The following is a 25722-nucleotide window of genomic DNA, read 5'->3' on the forward strand; positions in this document are numbered from 1 at the left end:
ACAGGGGGCCATCCTACCCACCCAGAGAGCAAAGCCAACTGGGCTCTCTTGGACACCTGGCCACAGATGGCTGTAGCCTCACCAAGGACCAAACTTGCAATCTTATGATGACTTTAATGCAGTTATTAACATTAAATGTACATTTAAATTACAGGCTCCCAAGTGTCGCTACCGTCTAAGTGTGAGCCCTGTCATCAGGAAACTGTGAGTTCAATCCCTGTGATGCTCCAGCCATCTGTAGCCAGGAGTCCAAGAGAGCACAACTGGCCTCGCTCTCTCTGGGTGGGTAGAGTGGCCCCCCTTCTTCTCCCATCACTCAGTGTGATGCTGGTCAGCGCAGGCATCTGTCAGCTGATGTAGCAGATTTGGAGCCCATCCCAGCTTCTCCAGCAGTCATCGGGTGGATGCAGGAGCTCCAAAAGTGGTTTTGGATAAACCCAGTCCACCTCATCCCCGTCCTCCTTTTGATTCCATGGCTACTCCTCCCTCTGCTAACGCTGCTTTGGCAGGTTTCCCGCTGAACTTGAAGGCGAGGGCCTCTAGAAATCTATATCAAAAATAAGTGTCTACAAAATGGAAACTTTACAGGAGACGGCAAAACTTTCTTTGCTTTCAATGAAAGTTAATGTAAAGACACTTTAATCGCCCCTCCCCCACCCCGCAGCCGCTCCGAAGAACATGTTGGTTTGAGGGCTAGCTCCTCTGCCCCCTAACGTTGCTTTGGTGGGCTTCATACTGAACTGGAAGTAGAGCTGATGACGCTTATGTCTTTCTTTGTGTATATATAGCGGATGTACACTGTAAAAAGTGGGACTGGGGTTAATTAATATTTACTAAATAATTAAAAGTTACATAATAAAAAAGAAGATATGTAGTTTAAAATCAAACTGAGCTGAATTCAACAAATTTAATGTTTTATTTATTGTATTTTACACAATTTTACTTTAATAAAATGGGCTGTGACACATTGAGTAGAATGTACTTAGATTTAGTCTGTAACGCTAAGGATCCAGAGAGTTGATGGATTTTACTCATTAGGAGGTCTTTGTTTTCAATTAGCTGACACTTCCGCCCAACCAGCTTCACCTCATGGACTCCAGACAACGCATTTTCTAGGAGCTGCTGTCCTCCAACTTTTCCGAGGTAAGACCTTTTTAAATGTCGTTAGGGAGTTAACGAGTTGTTGTAGCAGCTGCCGATTATGTTGCACTGCAACTGACCAATAATTGAAATTTGCCTGCTGTCAGTCAAAGAATTTAGCTTCATTGATTGATTTGTAGTTTTTTATAGCTGCACATTTCCAGCGTGCCCATCATCTCTAAAACATTCTATAAGGAAAGCCAGGATTTTATCTACGAGTCTGTTCCGTAGACTTATCTTGTATAGCTTATCTTGTAGCAGGTTAGCGGGCTAGCGGGCTAGTGGGCTAGGATAGCCATATACTGTAGCGCTGTCATTACCTGTTCATACTAAGGTGGTTTAGGATGATGTAGTACATTGTTCTCTGTAGCACTGACTGGCTTTCTAAACACATGAGCACAATATAGTGGCTACAGAACAATTTGCTAAAAGGACACCTGTTAGCAACGGCTTCCAGGTAGCTTAGCAAGCTAGATAGTACCAAGGAAAGAACCCTATCAAGTTCATACTGCAGGTTAAAGGTTCTGTTTCTTTTTGAACGTAAATATTGAAAAAGTCACTGAGGTGGTGATGTGAGCTGCAGAAGTGCTAAACAGCCCTCAACATAATGCAGTGCTAGTTCTGTTTCATTCTTTATTCATATCTCGCTCGCGCTTTTTGGCGGGACAGTAAACGACAGTGGGCTGATTCTTTTATTGGAGTGTTTAAGTGGCGCTGTCCACTACAACAGCATCCCTACCTTGTTTAATAGAGCTGCAATGTGGTGATGGTCATTAAATGTGTCTGTGAACTCTTTTGTGCTGGTTCAGCTGTTTATGGTCACTAGGCCTCTATTCTAGGGGCTATTCTGGTTTCTAGGCTTGTGGTTTTGTACTTTCCTGACTGAACTGTGTCTGACTAGCTTTTCAAAATCCTGAGATATTTCTACTCGCATGGCAATGTGTGGAAAAATGAATTTGAGCTGATATGAATGAATCTACAGTGTAATGTCCAGAGGATAATTGTGCAGCGGGCGTTTTTCATGGTTTTGCAGCAGTTTTGACCCTCATGTTCATTTTAATTGTTAAATTATGCAAATGTAGACATTTTTAAAACTATTGAGATGTAATGAATTAAAATCTAAGTATTTATTAAGTAAAAATACTTGAAGTCCATCAAATCGGCAGATAAATAATTGTACTTCATGGTTTGAATGAATGAATGACTGGTTCAGGTTTTAACAGTCAGATTATTTGTTTGATTCAGCTGCATGTTTCTGGTTGGATTATATTTTCTCACTGTTTGATTTCTTCGTGAATATTAGATGGTCTTGAATGTGATGGTAAGTCTCACACTCTTACTAAATCCACCACATTTTAAACTGTTGCTTTTATTAGCATGTTCTTATTTTTTTGCTTAAATTTAGTTCTTATTCAATAAGTTTGAATCAAAGTTTAAGTAATTAAAATCTACTCAATTATATTACGCGTAACTTTGTTGCCGTAATTTTTCAAGTAAGCGCTGTTCCCATTTTTTACAGTGTGCAGTCCACAGCTGACATGATTAAGACCACAACACTTCAATCAGATCAAACTTTAACAGGAATTACGCTCACCTGTTTAAAAACTCCCAGTCCTACTCAGCAAGATCAGCTGCCAGACTTTCCCGCCCAAATCCTCTCCGAACGCCTTTGTCTCGCCAGATTTGATCTTCAATCCCTTCATTAAATCACGTCAATGTTCCAGATACGGAACCCATGGGTTCTACTTGATGAGGTCTAATAGATTTGATCTCAGTTTGAAATAAATATGTTCTAAGCAATGAAATGACTTTTCAGCAAGAAACACATTGTTTATGTGAAAATCACAAGAAATGTTTTTGGAAAGTCGACAAATCATTTGGTCCATTTTTTTCAGTGCACGAAATTCTGAGATTAATCGCGAATCAATGTTTAAAATCGTTAGAAAAGCCTTATATGTATATATAATATAAATATGAGAGAGAGAGAATTAAAATCATCCTTTTGGTAGAAACTATGGGGACCATGCGGATTCCCGCAGGGGCCTCTGGGAACTGAGCAGCTCCTCCTCAGTTTCAGGAATCATCTGTAAAGGAAAGTTGAGTGGACCTCGGTGATCTGAGCTCCACCTCCTCAGAGAAGACCAAACCGAAAGCAGCTCACCTGGACAGGTAGAGGAACAGCAGCAGGTCGGCGTCTGAGCCCGAGAGAGGATTTCACACATCAGCGCTGTGGATTCAACACGGTGAGATTATTAATCCGAGAAATGAGGAAGATCGGCTGGAGATCAAAGCAGGACCGGCTGCTTGTGTTTCCTCGCGGTTTAAACCCGTTTTAATCCGAACTCAGAACCGGACTAAACTCCTCCTCCGAGCTCCAAACTGTGTGGCGGTGAAAGGCGGAGCCGCGGTTCTTCCCGAGATGAAAGGCCTGAAAGGTTTGAGTTAAACAGGTTTAACTGTAGAGAAACGCTGTAAAGCTGGATTTACTGAAGGAGCAGCGACCAGCGCTGCTTTACCTTCAGCTCCACTCGCGCTTTCACTCACACAAACTCCAGGTCCATCAATATATTTCACATGTTGATGTTCCTGAACTCGCAGATTGTCTGAATGTAGAGCGCGTTGTTTAATCCGGGTTTCTTAAACGGGATTATTTAAGCGGAGCGTCGATTAAAAACACAGGCTGTAAAGGCGCGTTCATGTGCAGTAGCGCTATTTCACCAGAAGAGGGAGCATAAAGACCGCAGAGCTACCTGCTGTCACCAAACCTCCTCCTGGAGATTTACTGTCCTGCAGAGTCCAGTTCAACCTGCATCTGACACACTGCCCAGCTCTGACCTCACACTGACTCCTCTGATCCAGCCAATCAGGGGCTTCTGGAGGAGGTCATTAGCTGGAGCAGGTGTGGCGGGTTGAGGTTGGAATGAGGCTCTACAGGAAGAGAGACTCTCTGCACTCTTATACAAGCTGGTTCTTCCACTGGGACAAGCTTGACATCATAACTACAGAAGAATCCTTTGGGTGTTACATATGAATTCTAGGAACTATTAATAAGCCCACGTCTGTGAGAGTGAAGCTACCTCAGGAACACGGCTGACGAGCGTCGTCCAGGCCTTAACGACAGTTAGTAAATGATACTGAGCTCGTTCACACGCCCAGCAGGGCAGGACACACTGAACTGACTGTACTGCTGGTAGTTATTAATGAGGTTTAAGGGGTTTGACCTCATTAATAGCCTTTTAAACACGGTTTAAACTGTGCAGCCTTATTGTGGGCCTGTTGTGAATTGAAATTGTCTTTCAGATCATATCATATGATAATACATGAGCTGACAGGGTAAACACATCTGTTCTGATTTCAGGCTGACACAAACACCCTGCTCAGAAGATCCACGATGGAACCTCCTACATTCAGCAATGAGAGACAACCCAGCAGTGTGTCTATGAAGAGTGACCGGTCCATGGATCCTCCTCTTAAATTCAGAGCAGAAGAAAGAGAACCCAGCTGTGTGGCTATGAAGAGTGACCTGTCCATGGAGCAGCCTTTTCATTTCAGAGGAGGAACAAGAGAACCCAGCTGTGTGTCTATGAAGAGTGACTGGTCCATGGAGCCTCCTCTTAAATTCAGAGCAGAAGAAAGAGAACCCAGCTGTGTGTCTATGAAGAGTGACTGGTCCATGGAGCCTCCTCTTAAATTCAGAGCAGAAGAAAGAGAACCCAGCTGTGTGTCTATGAAGAGTGACTGGTCCATGGAGCCTCCTCTTAAATTCTTAGGAGGAGAGAGTGGACCAAGCCATGTGTATACGTTACACCCTCCTTGTCTCTGCAGTGAACCTGTGTCCTCTGACCAAAAGTGAGTAATGAGCGTCTTTCAGTGCTACACTGATGAGTAATGATGTCATAGTGTATAACATTTCCTGTTGTGAGTCTTCGCACCAGACCCAACAGACATTCTGTGAAAGGAGCTGAAGATCCAGATTCACCAGTGGGTCTCCTGGTATCTTTAAGGTTTGTAGAAAGGGCAAAATCCCAGCTGAACTCTGTGAGAGATTCTCTCTACAGGTAATGTTCTGAAGCTGCCATGGCAACAAAGGCTTCTCCACCAGGTGTTAAGTACGTTTCAGTGGCAGTGGTGGACAGTACCTAAGTAAATGTAACTAGTTACTGTACTTAATAGTTTTTTCGTGTATCTTTACTTAAGTATTTCCATTTTGGGCGACTTTCTACTTTCACTCCACTACGTTTCAGAGTCTAATATCCGACTTTTTGCTCCTACATTTTGAGAAATCTGTCGTTCCTTTCGGTTTCTGTGTGTATAAAAACGTAACAAGTCAAAACGAAAGAAGCGCAAAGCCAGAGCACCAATCAGGGCCCAGCGGTCACTTTGTTTAGAGCTGGTTTTGACCTGTTGGTCATACCGACCCAGTGCAGCTCGCGGTTCAACGTCAGCGCAGCAGCGTAAACTTTGGGAGAGTCTGTTCAACATAAATGATGAACTAACCTAACTTTGTGTAAATAGAGCCCAATATAGAAATATGTCCACATATGCAGTCGAGACTGACGCGGCTTTTTTCTGAATTTTTACAAACACCATTTAATTTTATAGTAAATGAGTTTGGGCTGGTTTATGTTTATGAACAGAGGCCTACAGATCAACATAGTAAAGGAAAACTTATTTGTGATCCTGAGTTTAAAGCCAGTTTTTATTCAACTTAAACTTGGAACTAAGTTGTAAATAAATCTGAAACTGAAACTTTGCTTGTGTGTAAAAAGTGATTTCAGAGCCACTCGGTTCTCCCTGATGGAAACTGTTTACCTTCAGTGTTTTGTGCTTCTGATCATTTTAATAGACGTCAGCGTCACTAATTAATGACGTTCTATTAAAAGACTGGTTTACCAAGAGAGACGCTGGAGGACTTTCACCTGAAATGAGTTCATGAAGCCAGTCTGGTTATAAAAATGATAACAGGACATCAGAGTCATCTTTTAGTCTTCTTGTAAGTCGCTCTGGATAAGAGCGTCTGCTAAATGCTGTAAATGTAATTGAGTCATAATTAATATTTTAGTGCTTTTACTTTATACTTAAGTACATTTGAAGCCAAGTACTTTTATACTTTTACTCAAGTTGAGGTTTAGAGTAAGGACTTCCACTTTTACTGGAGTAATTTTTTACCTTGGGTCTCTCTACTTTAACTCAAGTACATGATTTGTGTACTTCGTCCACCTCTGTTTCTGCTTGTTGCAGCCGTCTTCTCTTCCAGAACAGAGGGAGCAAACACTGATGTGTCCAAACAGCTTGCAGGGCACAGTCAGGGAACCTAGATAGGCTTTGATGTCAGTTCTTCGCCCACCAATCAGGAACCCGTCTCATGTCCTGTTCCTTCGTCCCTGTCTCAGGTCTGCTCTGGCATGTTCTTAAACAAAACACAGACACAGCGGCAGCCATTGCAGCCATTGTCATGGATACCTTCTTTCCCTACCTAACCTGGGTCCTGACCTCTGGTGGGAGTAGGGCAGGGCTAGCCGCAAAGGGGAATTAGGAAAATCTTCACCCTGAGGGTCACTGCCAATACTGATTCCTCTATGTTTAGTTTCAGTTTGTTTTGATGGTGGTAATATTTGTCCTGCTCTGTGATTTCGTTTCATCTCTGACTTTGGAGCTTCTGTATTTTAAACCAAAAGAATCTCGAAACAGAAGAACAGAGCTGCACAGTCTTCAGTTCCTGTGCTGATAAATGCTGGATGAAGTTCCACTGCAGTGCTCAGTACTTCAGTAGATTCTAGACCTGCTTCTTTTGTATTTCTACTCAAGTGTTTTTGAGAAAAGTAGTTTTACTTAATTATTTTCTGCAAGTATCATTACTTTTACTTGAGTATTGATTTTACTATTGATCGTTTTTCGTTATTTACAGCAGCTCTCAATGCAGGAACGATATGAGCGTTAGTAAAGAGTGAAAAGAATGACCATAAAGAATAGTTTAAAACCAAACTTGACTGTCGGACTTCTTCAACTTTAACTCAGGAGCAACAATAAGCTTTTAAACTTATAAGAAATAATGATTTGACATTTATCTTGGGGATTATCGATATCAACTATATGAATTTTCTTGTGATTACATTTTTGGGCACATCCTTCAGCCCTAATTAAAACTTTGCTAAATGTTTAATGTAACATTCAGTTTTATTATCATATAAACTCTTCTTAATGTTCATTAATATTAAATCCACTATGTTCCCTTGGACTTAAATCTGTGTCTGAACACAGAATATGATCTGATATTTTGGAGGGTAAATAATTCAGGCTACCCAGAATTACCTGAACCCATTCATGGTCAGTTGACCTTCAGCCTTTCAGACACCCTGGACCAGAGTCATTAAATTCAGCTGTAACCAGGCTACACCACGCAAAATGTGCAGCTTGGTAATTAATCTAAATCATAAATTCACCATGATGGAGATCAGCGTTTGTATCTTTCCTCTTTTTTAGCTACGTCACATTCAAAGCTGTTGTAAAATACTAGATACTGAATTCAATATTAATGAGCTCAGAAATCCTCATCAAGTAAATCACCTTCGTCTTCAGCGAATAATCCAGACAGATCGAACTTTTAGATTATTAGTTATTAATAAACTGAGTGACCAAACATGTTTGAGAACATTAAAGCAAAGATCATTCGCATCAGCGTCTTACCTGAACATCTGAGTGGTTTAAGTGGTGTGTTGGTCACCCTTTATTTGGATGGTCCTCTATAGATGCTCTACAGACACCTAAATCACTAACAAACCTCCTGTTGATGTACAGTTGATCAATAACAGGCTGGTTATGGTTAACATTAGGAGTCGGTGTAGGTTTAGCCCTGAGGTTTAGGTTTAGGGTTAGGAAAAGATTTAATTAAATCTTTTATACTGAACTTGAAGTTCAGTTTCATTTAATAGATATTTAGCTGAATGTTACTGAAAGACATGTTGACCATCTACAGTGGACCATCCAAATAAAGTGTTTCTGGTATGTTTTTGGGCCGATGTTCTGAAGGAAGAAGGCAACAGCACCACAGATCATGTAAACAGTAAACATGCGGTTAATCCTCAGTCCTGAATGACAGAATGTGTTATTGTGACGTTTCTGCTCTTAACATGATGTTAAATCTGGCTCATGGTTTTATTTTGTAAGACATAATAAAAGTCTTAATAAATAAATCTGTAGGCAAACCTACAGAAGGAGCTCCTATATTAAGTTCATGGAAAACACATTTGTGACGAGCAGCTTAATCTGTTACATTGTTAACAGTTTATTATGATTATTTATGTTGATGTTTGTATTTCTGTGTTTGATCCTCTCAGGCTGAACTCCACAGAAACAGCACTGCAGATAAACTCTCTGGTGGAGGAAACTGAAGACCTTCATCTGGATTCTTATCAACCAGTGAACGATGTCCTGAGCAGAGTCTTAAAGACACACAAAACCAGCATGAAGAACAAGTACGAGAGCTTATTTGAGGGAATCAGAACAGAAGAGAATAAAACCCTCCTGAACAGGATTTACACACAGCTCTACATCATAGAGGGAGAGAGTGAAGGAGTGAATGAGGAACATGAGGTTCTACAGATGGAGAAAACAACCAGGAAACACCTACAAGACATTCCAATCGACTGCTTAGACATCTTTAAAGAAGTAACAGAAAAAGGAAACATTAGAGCTACAACAGCTAAACCTATGAGGCAAAACAGAAGAAAAGAGGATGATGTACCAAAACAGCGAAAGATCAAAGCAGTTCTGACTAAAGGAATCGCTGGAATTGGAAAAACTGTCTCAGTGCAGAAGTTCATTCTGGACTGGGCTGAAGGAAAAGCCAATCAGGATGTAGATGTCATGATTGTGCTTCCGTTCCGGGAGCTGAACATGATTAAAGATGATCAATACAGTCTTCGTGGACTTCTGTGTGGTTTCCATCCTGAGCTCAAAGATCTGAACCCAGAGGTTTACGATCAGGTCAAAGCTGTGTTTATATTTGATGGTCTGGATGAAAGTAGAATACCACTCTACTTTGAACAGTGTGAGAAAGTATCTGACATCACCATGACATCATCAGTTGGTGTGTTGATGACAAAGCTCATCAAAGGAGAGCTGCTACCCTCTGCTCTGATCTGGATCACCTCCAGACCAGCAGCAGCCAATCAGATCCCTCCTAAATACGTCAACCGTGTGACAGAAATTCAGGGATTCAGTGACCCACAGAAGGAGGAGTACTTCAGGAAGAGGATCAGTGATGAAGAGCAAGCCAAGAGAATCATCTCCCACATTAAGACAGCGAGGAGCCTCCACATCATGTGTCACATTCCAGTCTTCTGCTGGATCTCAGCCACTGTTCTTCAGAGAATCATGAAGCAGCGTCATACAGAAATCCCTAAAACTCTCACTGAAATGTACTCACACTTCCTGCTCACTCAGACCAGCATGAAGAACGAGAAGTATGAGGAGAAAAAGAGCAGAAACCCAAAGAAGCTGCTGAAGTCCAACAATCATGATTCTGAAACTGGCTGAACTGGCTTTCAATCAGCTGATGAAGGGCAATGTGATGTTCTATGAAGAGGATCTGAGGGAGAACGGCATTGATGTCACTGACGCCTCAGTATATTCTGGGATTTTCACTGAGATCTTTAGGAAGGAATGTGTGCTTTTCCAGAGGAAGGTCTACAGCTTTGTTCATCTGAGCTTTCAGGAGTTCCTGGCTGCTGTTTATGTGATTCACTGCAATGAGTGCAAAATCATGGAGCCCCTGCAGTGTTTTTATTCAATTAATAAAGTGATGTCTGAGAATAAGTTACAGTCTGAGAAAGGACTAAAGAGGTTTTTTATACCACGATTCAGAGAGCGATCTAAGAATGATCTGCTGGATAATCTGCTGGAAGGAGCAGTGAATAAAGCCTTAGAGAGTCAGAATGGACACCTGGACCTTTTCCTCCGTTTCTTGCTGGGAATCTCACTGGAGTCTAATCAGAGACTCCTACAGGGTCTACGGAGGGTTATAGGAGACTGATCCCAGCTGTGACCGCCTGCAGAAAAGCCCAGTAAGTGTTGCATCTGCATAAATATAATGTCTGTTACATTCAGATGAATATTTGAATGTTGGTGGTTTGTTATGATAACATGTCCACTAAAAGGTTAAAAATCTTTTTAGTTATTTGATGTTCAGGTTTTGGAGTCTTTCAGCAGGTACATTTATCTTCCACTTTACCAGAAACCTCCTTTGTAGCTTAACCTTGTTGGAGTCACTGGCAGACTGTAGCCCAGGGGTGAAAAAGTCCCATCCTGGAGGGTCAGTTTCCAGCAGAGTTTGGTGGTTTACCTGCTGAAACACTTCAGATTAAACGGTTTAGTAAGTGCGTTTGAGGCCCTTTAGGACTCTTAACTGTTTCTTAAGGGTAATGAGGCATTTTTTCAAACAAGTAGAAAAGACTGCAGAAGAAAAAACGCTCCTCATAAAATCAACAAATGATGTCACATTGTGATTATAAGCCAGTGCACCAGCGTCAGTGGCGTCATGTGCACAGAGTGCAAAAAAACCCTCTGACAGCAGAGCTGACCAAGCAGCTTGTTCACCACAGTTTATGTGCATTCCCTTATTGAGCTTGTAAACATGTTTAGTTTGAAATATCTGAGATTAAAGAGCTGTCAAATGTTTGCAGATTATTTAAAGCCAAAATAGGTGGATATTATTATTTTTTTTAATCAATACCTTTATTTGCTTTTCAAGATGATGTAAGAGATTGTAGCAATGGCTATAAAGACCGATTACAACTTAGCAACAGTAAATATCCAAACAGAGAAAGACATGAACAAATACACATACCCCAAAAAAAAAAAGTGTAGGTGATGTTCACAGATCACTTTGCCAACCTGTTACATTGCAGTCATGTCCAGTTTTTTTTTCTCCCTTCCCCTTCCTGTTGTGTTCCACTTCAGGCTTTACATTATACCAAACTACATCTTGTTGAATTGTCCATCATCAGTCAGCCATCTCCCCCTTTTTAAGAAAATTCAGGAACATCTCCCATATGTCTCGGAATTCACTCATTTTACCCTTGATGAAATATGTTTTCCACCGCATAACTTGAGTTCATTCACAGGTAAAGTAGAGAATATCTCAACCTAGGACGTTTACCATTCCATATGAAGTGTGTGATTGTTTTTTTGAGAAGATTAAATAGAGAGGGTGGTGGTTGAAGTGGAATTGCCTGAAAAAGATATAAACATTTAGGTAAGACAGACATCTTAATTATATTAATTTTTCTGATCATGGATATGGGGAGCTTGGTCCATCTGGAGATTGAATTTAATGTTGATTCGACAACTGGGTTATAATTTGTTGTGATAAGTTTACTCATATCAAGGTTTATTTTAATTCCAAGATAAGTGAATCCTTCCTCAGCAGCACTAAATGGCGTTAACAGAGGCGGCCGAGTTCTGTTCTTTTCCAGCAGATACATTATAACTGATTTACTGTTGTTTATCTTGCACCCAGAGATAATACCACAGGAGCCAATTAATTCAAGAAGTGCAGGCATAGTTTGCCTTAAATTGGAGAGAAGTAAAACAATGTCATCTGGATATAATGATATACGATGCTCTACCTCACCATTCTCTATACGTCTGATACTAGTATGTGTTCGAATGGCTATTGCCAAAGGCTCTATGGCAACAGTAAATAAAAGAGCTGACAAGGGACAACCTTGTCTCGTGCCGCTGTGTAATCTAAATGGAGAAGCAGTCAGCCCATTTTCGTAGTCAGCAGTCTACGAAAGTTAGGTGGCGCATATGTAAAAGTAACTGGAGCATGATCAGAAATAACTATATCATACCAACTCTTTTTAATCTGGGGCTGAAGATGGGTTGACACTAAAATGTAGTTAATGCAAGAGAATGTCTGATGCGTACTTGAAAAACATGAGAACATTCTAGTATTAGGGTTATTATATCACCAAATATCTGTTAACATTTTTTGAGGCACTGATGCAGCTCTAGCCGTGTTTGTTGATGAGATATGTCTGAGCCTGTTCACCTATCAATATCTGGGGAGAAGGCACAGTTGAAATCTCCTCCTATTACAAAATAACCCGGCATTGAGGCTAGTAAGAGAAAGAGGTTTCTAAAGAATATTGGGTTATCATCATTTGTGCCATATACATTTACTAGATTTAACGGAACAGACAAGAGTTTTCCTTGGATAATGATATATCTCCCTGAGCAGTTGCTGATTGTATTGGTTACTTGAAAAGGGACTGATTTATGTATCAAGGTAATTACACCTCTTGCATGAGAGGAAAATGATGCAAAAAAGACCACCTTCTTCTTACTGTATCTATATTGTCGGGTGTTAAGTGCGTTTCTTGGAGGAAGACAATTGTAGATTTTAATTGCTTTAGCCTGCTCATAACTTGTTTCAGTTTAACAAGGTTGTTTAAACCTCTTACATTCCATGAAGTGAACTGAATCTCAGCTTGTGAAGCCATTGTGCTGGACTGTAATTGACTAGTATTTTGAATGCTCATTCTGACTGCTGTAAATTGAATGAATCATACACTCAAAAACAAACTTGTTAACACAAACAAAAACACTTCTGTAACCAAATATTCCTACTCTTTCCATATCCGAGTGGGTTTCCCATCCCTTGCATTTCGACCTGGCTATGGGGCAAAGCCAATCCACACGCTGAACTTTCGTGGGGAGCAACATAGTGCATGCAACAGACCTAACCTATCCCCCGTCGCCCACATAGAGTTGTATAAACACTATTTGGAAGAAGTTGAAACTGTAAAGCATTAAGCAGATTTCTTCTTTTTAAACTAAAGGTAAGAGTATTCTGAACATCTTACTAAACCAGTGTTTGTTTCTTGAGTCACCACAGAACAATGACAACAAAGTCAATTTCAACTGACTGGTGAATCATTTGTAACATTTAGCCATTGAAGCAGACTGCTGCTAACCCTGTTAACCTATACCTCACGTAGACTACAAGAGTTTAACTACCAGCTGGTAGGTCAAATGATCATTGCCTACTTATCAATCAACATTAGCCTCATCACAGTCATGTCCCGTCCCGCGTTGTTCCTGGCTCCTTCCCAGACCCTGAACAAATTTCCTCGCTTCCACTGGGCAGTTAAATGAGCTACGCTTTCTCTTGTATGTCACGCAAAAGGTGGCTTTGTGGACAATGCCATATCGGAGGTCGGGAATGTTGAGATCGCAGCTCCTTTTTCACCCTGTCGAAGCATTTTCGCTGCCTGTGGAGCTCTGCTTCGATGTCAGGGAAGAACATCACTCGCCTGCCCTCAAACAGAATGGTCCCCTTGTCCCTCGCTGCCTTCATGGTCCTAACTTTGTCACTGTAGTTGAGGAATTTCATGATGACTACTCTTGGACATGTATTCCTCTGTGCAGAATCAGTTATACCTTCATCTGTTCTTCCGATTCTGTGCGCCCTTTTGATTGTTAAGGGCTTGGGAAAAACTTCCGAGCCGAGAGTTTGAGAGATCCATTTCTCCAGGAAAGCACACATGTCGCCTCCCTCAGCCCTCTCCGCGAGCCCCACCAGGCGTAGATTGGACCTACAGCTTCGGTTTTCCAAATCGTCAACCTTCAGAGTGAGTGCCTTTATGGTAGCCTCCATTTTCTCAGTTTGCTTCTGCAGGGACTCTATATTGACCTCATTGGTACTCACGCAGCTCTCTGCCTCGCTCATGCGGGTTTCATGGGCATGCAGCTCCTGTTGGACATTCTGAATAGCGGTGAATAACTTGTCAAATCTAGATGTGAAGTCGTCTTTCATCTTTTGGATGGCTTGTAGTATCTTGCTCGATGCTAGCTGGTCTCGGCTGTTGCTAGCCTCCACCTGAGCTGTTACGTCCGTAGATTGCTGCTCCACATAGGTTTCTGTTTTCGTTGTTTTCTGCACCGTTCTGAGTGGTTTTGTTGTAGGCATTTTTTCTGTAGTGTAAGCTCTTTCGATTTCTAATTCAGAATTAACGTGGCTAGTAGTCTTTAGTGCTGATTTTTCCAGAATATTTGCGATCTAACTAGCACCACGCCATAACCGGAAGCCCAGGTAGATATTATTATGTTTTCTCGTCAGTGTGTTCAATAATCTTACCAGCTCCTGAACAGGAGCGCACAAGTAGTAACAGCAGAGGTGGTAAAGTAAGGTCTGGGGTTTTATGGTTCTCACTGGCCTCCTTGGTGGATGTGGGAGAGATCACAGAGTCTGAATGCTGGTAAATGATTATAACAATATTAATGTATAAAAGTGGTTTCATCATTACTTTAGAGTGTTTATGCATCAGAGAAACTAAATGCTAAAGGCTGGACCTGCGTGTTATTAAACCCAGTGTGGGGACCTGAAGAATAAATAGCTCTGTTAGCTTAGTGCTAATATAACACTGCAGACACCATGAGGACCACAAATCAGTGTTATTTTAGTTGAGGATAAACAGTGTTTACTTATGAAACTCATGAGCAGTTTAAATAGTAATAATAGTAATTTAACCTGTTTGACTCCTGAATCACAAACACAACTTGGTTTGATCTCATTTCTAAGAAAGAGGGGACACCTGACTTTAACCAGCGGGTGACAGGTAGGTGCTGTTCTGCTTATGCGGGTTGTGGGTCTGGTTGTTTGGGCTCAGCAGGCAGCTTCTTGCTGAGCTTCTGCAAGCGCAAGGCTGGGCAGTCAAACACAGTACGGAGCTTCACATCACCGCCAAGACACACGTCCTCAGCTGGAGACAGCAGGACAGTTAGCTGGTTCCGAAGGGACACCGGTTTCACTCACGCCACGTCACTCAGGCAGATTACTCCAAGACTCTGGGTTCTGCGGTCAACCCTGCTACACTTTCCCCAAGCTTTTAAGGCTGGAGTTTGGACATGAAAACCTTCCGCTGGTCAAAACAAAACAGTGAGGTTTCTAGATCCTCAAGAAGGTGTTGAGCAGATTTACATTTAACTCAAAACAAGCAAATCAAACACTTAAACACACAGAAACTTTATGAAACAAAAATTAAAGTCAAACTATTCGACTGTGGGCTGGTTCTTTTCTTTGTTACAGTAGAGTTAACTTTTCAACAACTTCACTCTGTTCTAGACTTGACTGACTTAAACCCGGTGAGTCTCTGTTGGACTGGGTCCAAGCTTCGTCCCCTGGGTGGAGATTGGGTACAGAGCTAACGCATCACATTCCTGGCTATCAAACGTGCTGATTAGTGGAATCAGACTCCAGATATTTCTACTCAGATCTTACCAGAGAGAGTTTAGTGTCATTGAATTTTCAGTATTTGAGTTAAATCAGCCCGAATCAGAATAATATGATAAACGAATGCAGTTTCAAAGCTGTACTAGTCTGCTAAATACTCGAGACTAAGGCAGTCCTGCTTCATACAGTAGTGATGAACTATTAATAAGATTTCTAACCAGGGAACGTAATTCAAGGCTCTATATGACTGACATTCAGACATTTCTAACACTGATTAAATACAGAGTTACTATGGACCAAATACACCAATCAGGCATAACAATGACCACCTCCACGTTTCTACACTCATTGACCATTTTATCAGCTCCACTTAATATATAGGGTCACTTTGTAGTTCTACAGTTAAAGTGATTTCACATGTAGTTCTTTTTTAAAGAACCGAATCGAGTTCTGTTAAAGTGAACCTGGAAGGGAACCAACTGCGAATGGCCTCAGTTTATTTTGTGTTCACACTGTAAGTGAACTATGAAGAGGATCTCAGGCCACTTCTTGTTCAGACCACAACTCCATTAGAACTCTGACCCCTTTCACAGCAGTCACGGTGCACAGTGCCTACCAAGTGGGCGGCGTTCTCTGATAAATCTGACCTTTCAAGTGACGAGAAGAACCACCAGACCCACCTGCTGCTCTCCTATTGGCCGCGCTGAAATGATTGGCTGAAGCGCATCACGCAAAATTGGAGAAATGGCCCTGCAGTGCTCCTCACTGAGCTTCACTTGGAGAAACTGGTGAAGTTTCATTCATTCAGCATTCAGAGTGAAAGCAGCTGAAAACTGCGTTGTGTACCAGTTTGAGCCTTTAACTCGGTAAAATCACGCCAGCTCTCGCATCTTATCGCGTTAATTAGTCAGCGCTGCTGTGGGTCTCAGATCACAGACAGACGTTATCCTCAGTAGAACCTTCTAAATGACACTTGATGGTCTGTTTTACCTGCTGAAGTGCTGAAGACCGGCTGTGTGGACGGTGACCCTCGAGGTCTTCACCATAAAGCAAAGCTAAAGCGGACTGGGGCTGTTTTGTTTTCACAATGCACAAATTAATCAAACCACAAAACGACTGTTTAGAGGGGTCAGAGTTCGTTTGCCGTGTTCACACATGCAAAAGAAACCATGACTCAGCGGTCTGAGTCCACTTCAGACACTGAAACGGCGTGAAAAGCTCCCTTACAGACTGTAGTCCATCTGTTTCTCTGATACCGTTAGCCCCCTTAACCCTGTTCTTCAGTGGTCAGGACCCCCATGGACCCTCACAGAGCAGGTACTATTTGGGTGGTGAGTCAATCGCAGCACTGCCGTAACACTGATGTGGTGTTGGTGCGAGTGGATCAGACACAGCAGTGCTGCTGGAGTTTTTAAACACTGTCCACTCACTGTCCACTCTATTAGACACTCCTACCATTTCGGTCCACCTTGTAGATGTAAAGTCAGAGACGACAGCTCATCTGCTGCTGCACTGTTTGTGCTGGTCTTCCTCTAGTCCTTCATCAGTGGTCACAGGACGCTGCCTACAGGACACTGCCTACAGGACACTGCCCACAGAACGCCGCCCACAGGACGCTGTTGGCTTGATACTTTAGTGGACTATTCTCAGTCCAGCAGCGACACTGAGCTGTTTAAAACTCCAGCAGCACTGCTGTGTCTGATCCACTCAAACTAGCGCAACACACACTAACACACCACCACCACGTCAGTGTTACTGCAGTGCTGAGAATGACCCACCACCCAAATAGTACCTGGTCTGTGAGGGTCCATGGGGGTCCTGACCACTGAAGAACATGGTAGCAGAGTATCGGAGAAACAGATGGACTACAGTCTGTAACTGTAGAACTACAGAGTGCAGCTATACAGTAAGTGGAGCTGATAAGATGGACAGTGAGTGTAGAAACAAGGAGTTGGTCAGAATGTTCTGACCGGTGTATTTAACATTTTTCAAAATCATAACGTAGAGAAGAGAAGAAGACAGACTTCCCTAAATAAAGGCTATGTGGGACTTTGACTAGACATTATTACCCTTTGACGTTTTTGTGAGGTCACACACACGAACAAATAAATTAACAGGAAAGCTTCAGTGACGAGATTGATTGATTGATTGATTGGCTTTTCACTGCCCTGTGCTGTGGTAGATAAGGCAGAGTGAGGAGGTCTGGGAAAGCACACAGCTGTGTCCTTTGAGAGGTTATTTAATGTCTTCTGTCCAGAGGGAACTAGAGTTAAACCTCTTTTAGTAAAAAACATCTTCATTAAAATTTTACCAATTCACGTCACTGAGCAAGAAATGAAAGGTGTCCAGTGTGATGGGTCAGTCCTTAGTGATTTTCTGAGTGTCTACACTGTAAAAAATGAGAAGTCTGCTTAACTTAAAACTGATTTCATGGCTTTTCTCGAGTTCACTCAACTTGATGAGCTCAGACTTCTGAGGTGAGGGTAAAATACTCTCAGCTACTGTTTCTAGGTCTGCATCTCAGTTAGATGAACAAACTCAAAGTTGTGTTTTTATTCAGTTTTCCCACCAGCTGGTGCTCATTCTTTCACACAGCACCATCTGGCATATTCTCCTTTTAGGCTTCATATATGGACAGCTGTGGTATTACTGGGATTCAAGCTCAAAACCTCCTTATGTTGGGATGGATTACTAGAATGTTGCTCCACACGAGCGCCTGCCATGTTTAAAGCCAGAACAGTCAATATTTTCTCCAGTGTATGAAACATTTGGACATGGTGAGAGGCAGATGTCTCAGCTTGACATCATAGCCTCATGACTCCGGATGTGAGTCGTGAACGATCGTGCAATAAGACGGAATGGAAAGGGCGACTTTACAAACTCAGGAACTGTTTGAACCGTATTTGTGCGCTACATTATTACAGAGATGTTAATAGAAACCCTGAGAAACATCTAATTTGATGCCCCAGTGCATCACTCGACCCCCGAGGGTTAAGCACCGTTATATAATGATATGTGCTGCTGGTGCATGTTCACAATCACGTGATTTAAAAGAAGTAAAAGATAAAGAAATGATGTGTTGATTCTGTGCTTTATTTTATCCTGGTGTAGGTCATATTTTGGTGGGTTTGATGCTTTATTTTAAATTAGAGTAGCTTTACAGTTTTCAGGGTGATTTTTAAAAATATCATCAAGACGTCATAAACCATGATGAATGTTAAATGAACATCATGATAAAATAATGAAACATGAACATAACATCAGTTATTGCTGATGTGAAAGCATGCGAGGAAGACTGGGCAGACATTGCCACAGACATGTTTTACAGTTAATCAACAAGCTTTTATTTAAGTTTGTTGTTTTAACACAAAACGCAGAACAAATAACTCACTGCAGTTTGGCTCCTCCTGTTTTTACAGTAATATTTTCTATGTTCTTTTACAGGCTTACTGGCTGTAAACTCAGCAGGGACTTCTTTAAAACCATCTGTTCTGCTCTGCAATCAGCAAACTGCCCTCTCAAAGATCTGGACCTCAGTTTCAATGACCTGCAGGGTTCAGGAGTGGAGCTGCTCTCTGCTGGACTGAAGACCTCACACTGCAAACTGGAGACACTCAGGTGAACTTTCTGTGAATTCATTCTTATTGTACCTGTATAACCACCAACACTGTGATGGACCTGCTCATTTAAAAATGGCATTTTACCTTAAAACGTGCAGCTTTTTTATAAATATCAAAACATTATGAGCTGTGATGATGTTGGGTAATTACTATGATGTCATTCTTTCATATTTGAACATTCCTAGCTTTGCTACAAAGTCTTCTTTTTCTGAATCCTCACATCTTTCAGTATTTCAAGATTAAATATGTGATAATTACAGATATTTGTGAATAAATCAACAGCACAAACGTGACTTTTTACTCCTTAAATCCCCTTAGTTATTCAGACGCACTGTTCTTATATAATGTGATGGAGCTGGTACTGACCAGTACATGGAACTAGACTAACATACAAACTATGTTTCTATTCACGAGTTCTTGGTTTATTTCCTGTGGTTTTGGGATTTCAGGATCTGTCTCCCTCTAATCAGGCTGAAAGTATATGAAATGGCCTAAAAGGACTGTTCACTAAGTTTGATTTTCATTTTATTAGAGCTGTTGTAGTTCCACTCTCTTAACATGCTAATCTAGTTACTATACAGGGTGAGTCAAAAGTCCCAGGACAGGTTTTATATTATTTTATTTTTAATTTTATTATTGACTTTTATCTCCGGGGTCATCTCAAACAAATGCTGAGAAAATCCACAACAAACACCACCTTCAGCACCGCATCGTGGAGGCTTGTGACAGCTTAAAACATAAAGTAAGATAAAACGGTGTCCTGGGACTTTTGACTCTCCCTGTATATCTGAAGGATCCAGTGTTAATATGTATCATACAAAGTCAATAATGGGCTGCATGAACGTCTAATAGAAACGTGTGTCTGTGTGTGTGTGTGTGTGTCTGTGTGTGTGTGTGTAGGATTAAAGTACCATTAACAAGATGCTAACAGGGCATTACAATGGTGCGTCGCGGCTGCATGCTCGGGCCCCGCCTTTCTGCCGGCTCTTCCGGCCGTCATTGTCGGGGCCGGGGGGGCGGGCGCGTCCCACACAGACTCTTTACAAACAGGCCTCTTGATGATGCTCAACTGGGCCCTGCATTTCATGCTAAAACAGGCTGACAGTCCTGGGACCTGGGCTAGAGCTCTGTTTGTGGTCTTCAGCTCAGCTTTTAATACCGTAGTGCAGAATCACTTCTAGTGGTGATCATGGATTTCCTGAATAACAGGAGATGGCAGGTGCAGCTAGGAAAAACATATCAGACACCCAGACCTTCAGGACTGGAATATCACTGGAATAGATGTTAGTGTGCTCTCCCCATTCTTCTCAGTCTCAGTCTTCTCTACAACAGCACAGTGCTGAAGCAAGCCAGCAGGACCTCCCTCAACTCTGTACATCTCCTCTTCCAGCCACGTCCCTCTGGTAGAAGATTCAGGGCCATCAGAGCCTGTACAGCTAAACATGCTAACAGCTTTCCCCCCAGAGCCTTGAACTTTAGATTTAAACTGAACCTAAAAAGCCTCCTTACTGTATTACAGTAACTCCTCTGCACCGCAATGTTTATTCCTACAACTGTACAAATGTTCATTTTTACAGATCTTTATATTTTATGTAGAACACTGTACATAATAGTTATTGTAGTTTTTCTCAGATTCTGAAAATTAATGTTCCCGTTTTATTCTCATTGGGCTCCTTTCACACGGCTCTTTTATATCTTCCTCATTTCACTTGTTCTGTTTTTATTATATTTGCTCCTTTGTTTAATGTCTGATTTTCTAGTGAATATTTATTAATAGTCTGTGCTTCTCTGGTCTGTTTAGGTGTTTACCTTCCTAACATGTTCCTTGTATGTGGAACAGACTTGGCAATACAAAGTGATTCTGGTTGTGATAAACAGGGAGATGATGAATGTGTTTCTGACAGAGACGTAATGATGATCCTGGTCTGTTTAGTCCGTTTTTACCTTCCCACTCTTAATGATGGACATCAGTGATGTTACGTGGTGAATCACACATACGTAGTGGAACTATATCTGGACCTCAGTGGGAGATCAATGATTGGCAGCATGAAAGTGTGATAGGAAAACAGGGCACTTTGTCATAACCATGTTCAATAATTATACATTTTATTTAAGAAACTATTCATTTGCACAAAAAACTCAGTTGTAATTAATAAACTGTATTAATTGTACTGTCTTTATTATTCTTTGCAGATTAGCTTCCTGTAATATTGGCGGTGAAGCTTGTGAAATTCTCAGCTCTGTTCTGCAATCAAACTCCTCTCTGAAAGAGCTGGACCTCAGTAGCAATGACCTCCAGGACTCTGGAGTGAAGCTGCTCTCAGTGGGATTGAAGAGTTCACACAGTAAAGTGGAAATACTGAGGTAACAAAATAATTAAACACATTAATTAATTACAGTTTATTACATTATTTTGTGAAGTTAATCACCATTTGCTGGTGCTTTTTGCTGTTTGTCTCTCTCTCTCTCTCTCTCACACACACACACACACACACACACACACACACACACACACAGTAATATCTTACTGGGGAAACATCTCTCCACATTTCCTCTCGCTCCACATCAACCATCTCTTCTCCATGTCTCCTTTCAAATATTAAAGGGTTGAATTTGAGGAAATCTGATGGAGATTTGATGAAGAATTATGTGAACTTTAAAATCTGATCTTTTCAAATCAGGTTTGATCCACTTTCATATTCAGTTCCTGATGGTCACGTATCCAATATATGGCCTTTTGCAATCTGTGTGAATGCAGATCCTTTCAGGTCAGAGGAATTTCACACCAATGACAAGATATCGGTCACTTACAAACATGAGTATAAACTTTCAGTGAAGGAATCCTGAGGAAACATCAGACCAGACCATTAAAGCTTGGAATGGGAACACCGCCTCATCTGAATTTGGGGAGGCAGCACTGACTCGTTTGACTTTCACAGAAGACGTTTTTTACACTGGGACATTTGTGTTTACTTTGACTCCAATACTGCTAGAATAGTGGGAGCCCCCCAGTATCAGCACCACCATTCAAACTGGGTTTAACTCATCTTTCTGCTGTAGACAGTGTGATTTGTTTACAGTGAGATTAAGTCTGTCCTGTGGAGGCAGCCTTACTGTGTGTATGTAACACTGGTTACCATGGCAGCTAAATTCACCTCAGCTCAAAGAAAACTACCCAGTAAGATTTTTACACTGAGACAAATAATCCCTGTGATATGGAAACAGCGCTGAGTGTTCCTGCAGTTTAGTACATGCAGAATCACAACATTGGGAGTGATAATTAAACATTGTTTTCAGACGTGACTTTTAAAAGAATAAAGTTTTACTGCCCTTCTAAGGCAGGAGCTCACACTTTAGATCCTGACAGTATCAAGTGGCTGAAATTAGAGGAAGGACAGATTTGGGGGAGTTACATTACGTCAACAACATGATCTAATACAGAGAACGACACACAACCCAATAGTACCTGCTCTGTGAGGGTCCATGGGGGTCCTGACCACTGAAGAACAGGGTAACAGAGTATCAGAGAAACAGATGGACTACAGTCTGTAACTGTAGAACTACAAAGTGCAGCTATACAGTAAGTGGAGCTGATAAAGTGGACAATGAGCGTAGAAACAAGGAGGTGGTCAGGATGTTATGACCGGTGTATATTGTCTAACTTGTATAGAACCTTATTGAAAGTCGTTCTATGTAGCACCAAAGATCTGATATATATTTACACGCTGGATTTGTATCAATAGAAGAACCATTTTGGTGCTATATAGAACCATGTACAGCATGTTCTCCATCAATCTGAAGAACAGTTTTATCACACAACACCATTGAAGCATAAAATAGCTCTGCATAGAACCCATGGTTCTAAACAGAACCATTACCTTCACTAAAGAAACCCTTGAAGAACCGTCTTTTTAACTGTGCAGGTTTGCAGTGGCTACTAGTAGATCTGTAGTAACTCTGAAAGAAAAGTGTTTTACTGGCAGAACCAGAGCGTTCTGTGGTGTCCAGTCATTTGTGGTGTTCTTACAGAATGTCCAGTGTCCTTGTTAGGGAAACAAGCTTGTTATCAGCATGGACAGCTGGTACGTTTACAGTCAGACCAGACCAAAATCAGAAGTGTCTCAATGTTTGTGTGGTGGGCTCAAAACAAGTAAAACAAGGACGACTTCATTTCAATATTAATGTTTTTATTCATCAAAAGCAATTAAGACAGATTAAGACAATTTTAAGACCATTCAAACAACAGCAGGCCGATATGAATAGATACAGAACAGAGGCTCAGTTTTTCTCCTCATCTCCAGTTGATGAACCCGTAGACTGTAACCCAGAAACACACTCAACACTTAAATGACTGTCTTCTCTCTGCACTGATGTCTGTCTCCTATAATCTAATGTCTCTTTACACTCCTCAAGCTGCCTTTTACTGTTATAAACACACATCTGTAATAATCTACAACAGAAAATCAGGAAAGTAATGTCCTGTTTACAGACGGTACTGAGTGACCATACAGTCAGGACCAAAACCCCTTTAACTCATCCGGTCACAAGGTTTTAATGTTGGTCAGCTGCTGTAATTAATGGAGATTTTGCATTGTTTGTTGTTCCGTTCCTGCCTCAGGCTATAAGGCCTGAAAATGGTAGTACAGTGGGGTGTATGAGAAACCACACAAGGTGGCGCTCAGTTCAATGTGTATTTACAATTATTTACAAACAAACAAAGCATCTCTCCAGGGGTCAGCCAGGCCAAACTAACAAACCCCACCCACTCTAACTCCACCCACAACTCTAACTAACCAAAATCAAAGAGACAGGCAACTAACCGGACTCCCTAACTTAAACAATAAACAGGAGGAAAAGATATACAAAGAAAACGGTGCTTACCTCCTTCTGTCACGGTCACAATGAACAGAGACACTATTTACACATACAGTCTATCACACGTTAAACCTGAGCCAAACACACAGCAGCCGCGCAGCACACAGCCAACACCGCAGCCGCACAGCCCACAGCCAACACCGCAGCTGTATGTAAATTGTTCCTCTTTTTCCCTTCATTTCTGCAGATTGTCTGGTTGTATGATGACAGATGACGCTTGTTCTTCTCTGGCTTCAGCTCTGATATCAAACCCCTCCCACCTGAGAGAACTGGATCTGAGCTATAATCACCCGGGAGAGTCTGGAGTGAAGCTGCTCTCTGATCTACTGGAGGATCCACACTACGCACTGGAGAAACTACAGTGAGTTCCTGACTTACTGCCTCTGTTCACAGACTAACTGTTATTATACACATGATATATTTTACTGACTCTAAATATACATATTGTACACATTACTGAATGTATTTATACATATTATACACATAATCGACTGTAATGTTTTACTGTATATATGTTTGTCTGTGGTGAGGTGGTGAATTTCTGTCATTCTGTAATGAAGAAAAACAATATGATTATTATTAGTACTAGTAGTCATAATCTTGTTGTTTTGTTGTTGTTAACAGATCATTTTATTGCCTAAAAAATAATAATGACTGTTTAATTGACAGTAGGAACAAACACAGTACTGACATTATTAATAATAATTGACAAAAACTAGTTTTCTCTAAAGAAATGTTCCTTTAGATTATGGTATTGTTGCCAAGCAACCGTGGACCACTGAATGAGGAGAATGTCCAGTCACCCATGGCTGTTTATTGCGGTCACTCCATGAACTTTCTAACCTTTTTGTTGAATAGTAATGAACATATGATAATTCTGCAGTGTTTATGCAGAAACTTTAACTTTATAAGTACTTTTTGTTCCCCAAATTACCAGTTAGTGAGTCTTATTTAGCACCAATCCAGCGGGGCCTCTTCTCACACTGGGGCTGAATCTCAAACGGCTCCCAGCTCCCTACGTATCAGGAGTTTAAACACTAGATCCTGAACTCCAGCAGTGCGTAATATAGCTACGAAACAGTCATTCAGTATTCAGTCACATCTACACTCAACACACAGTCACTGTTTGTTTGGCTGCAGAAGCTAGAATTTCAAAACTTCCCTAGAACACTATTTAGGGAGTACGGAGCCGTTTGGGATTCAGCCTCAGTTTAACACGACTTCTGACTGAAACACGGATATTTGAAGAGTGTAAGTCATTCTTTAGTCTTTTATATTGCAGTTTTACAGTAAATCACACTAAGTGCTTTAATTCAAGCCTGTGATGTTAATGATGGAGTTGTTTAGCAGGCTTGCTATCTTTTAGCCCGTTAGTTCTAGATAAGAAAATAAGCCGTCAGCCCTTCAGTTTAAACAGAACCGGGTTCTTACTTCGTCAAAGCACTCGGTGCTCCATGCGAGCAGCATTACAGTCAGAGATTAATCCATTAGGAGCACAAGAATCGTTGGTGCCGTGGTGCAGTGATACAGAGCTCAGCTGCTGTGAGGGGCTTATCGGTGGGAGTATATCGAGTGTTTTACAGCGGCGTCGAACACGGCTCGGCCAATCAGAGTCTAGGACCGGAACTGTCCGTTTACTTTGTGTTTATTATTTTATTTTTTTATTTGTTGTGTAATAAAAATGTGCTGAGGTGAAATAATGTTCTTCTTTATTGGACACAGAGTTTATTAACACTGTAACCATGAACACATTCTTATACAGTAAAGACTCATTTAGGCTGTTTACTGGAGTTCAGGGTTTCTGACCTGCTTATATTTACACACACAGCTGGAAGATTTGGTAAAACT

The 25722-nt window shown here is 41.3% G+C and overlaps 1 pseudogene; it reads left to right on the plus strand.

Annotated features, from left to right (window-relative positions):
* Positions 1 to 4196: 4196 nt before the first annotated feature.
* LOC108416317 overlaps positions 4197 to 25722 on the plus strand; it is a 23293-nt pseudogene continuing 1767 nt past the window's right edge.

Source organism: Pygocentrus nattereri, chromosome 2, assembly GCF_015220715.1.
Source record: "Pygocentrus nattereri isolate fPygNat1 chromosome 2, fPygNat1.pri, whole genome shotgun sequence".
Lineage (NCBI taxonomy): Eukaryota > Metazoa > Chordata > Actinopteri > Characiformes > Serrasalmidae > Pygocentrus > Pygocentrus nattereri.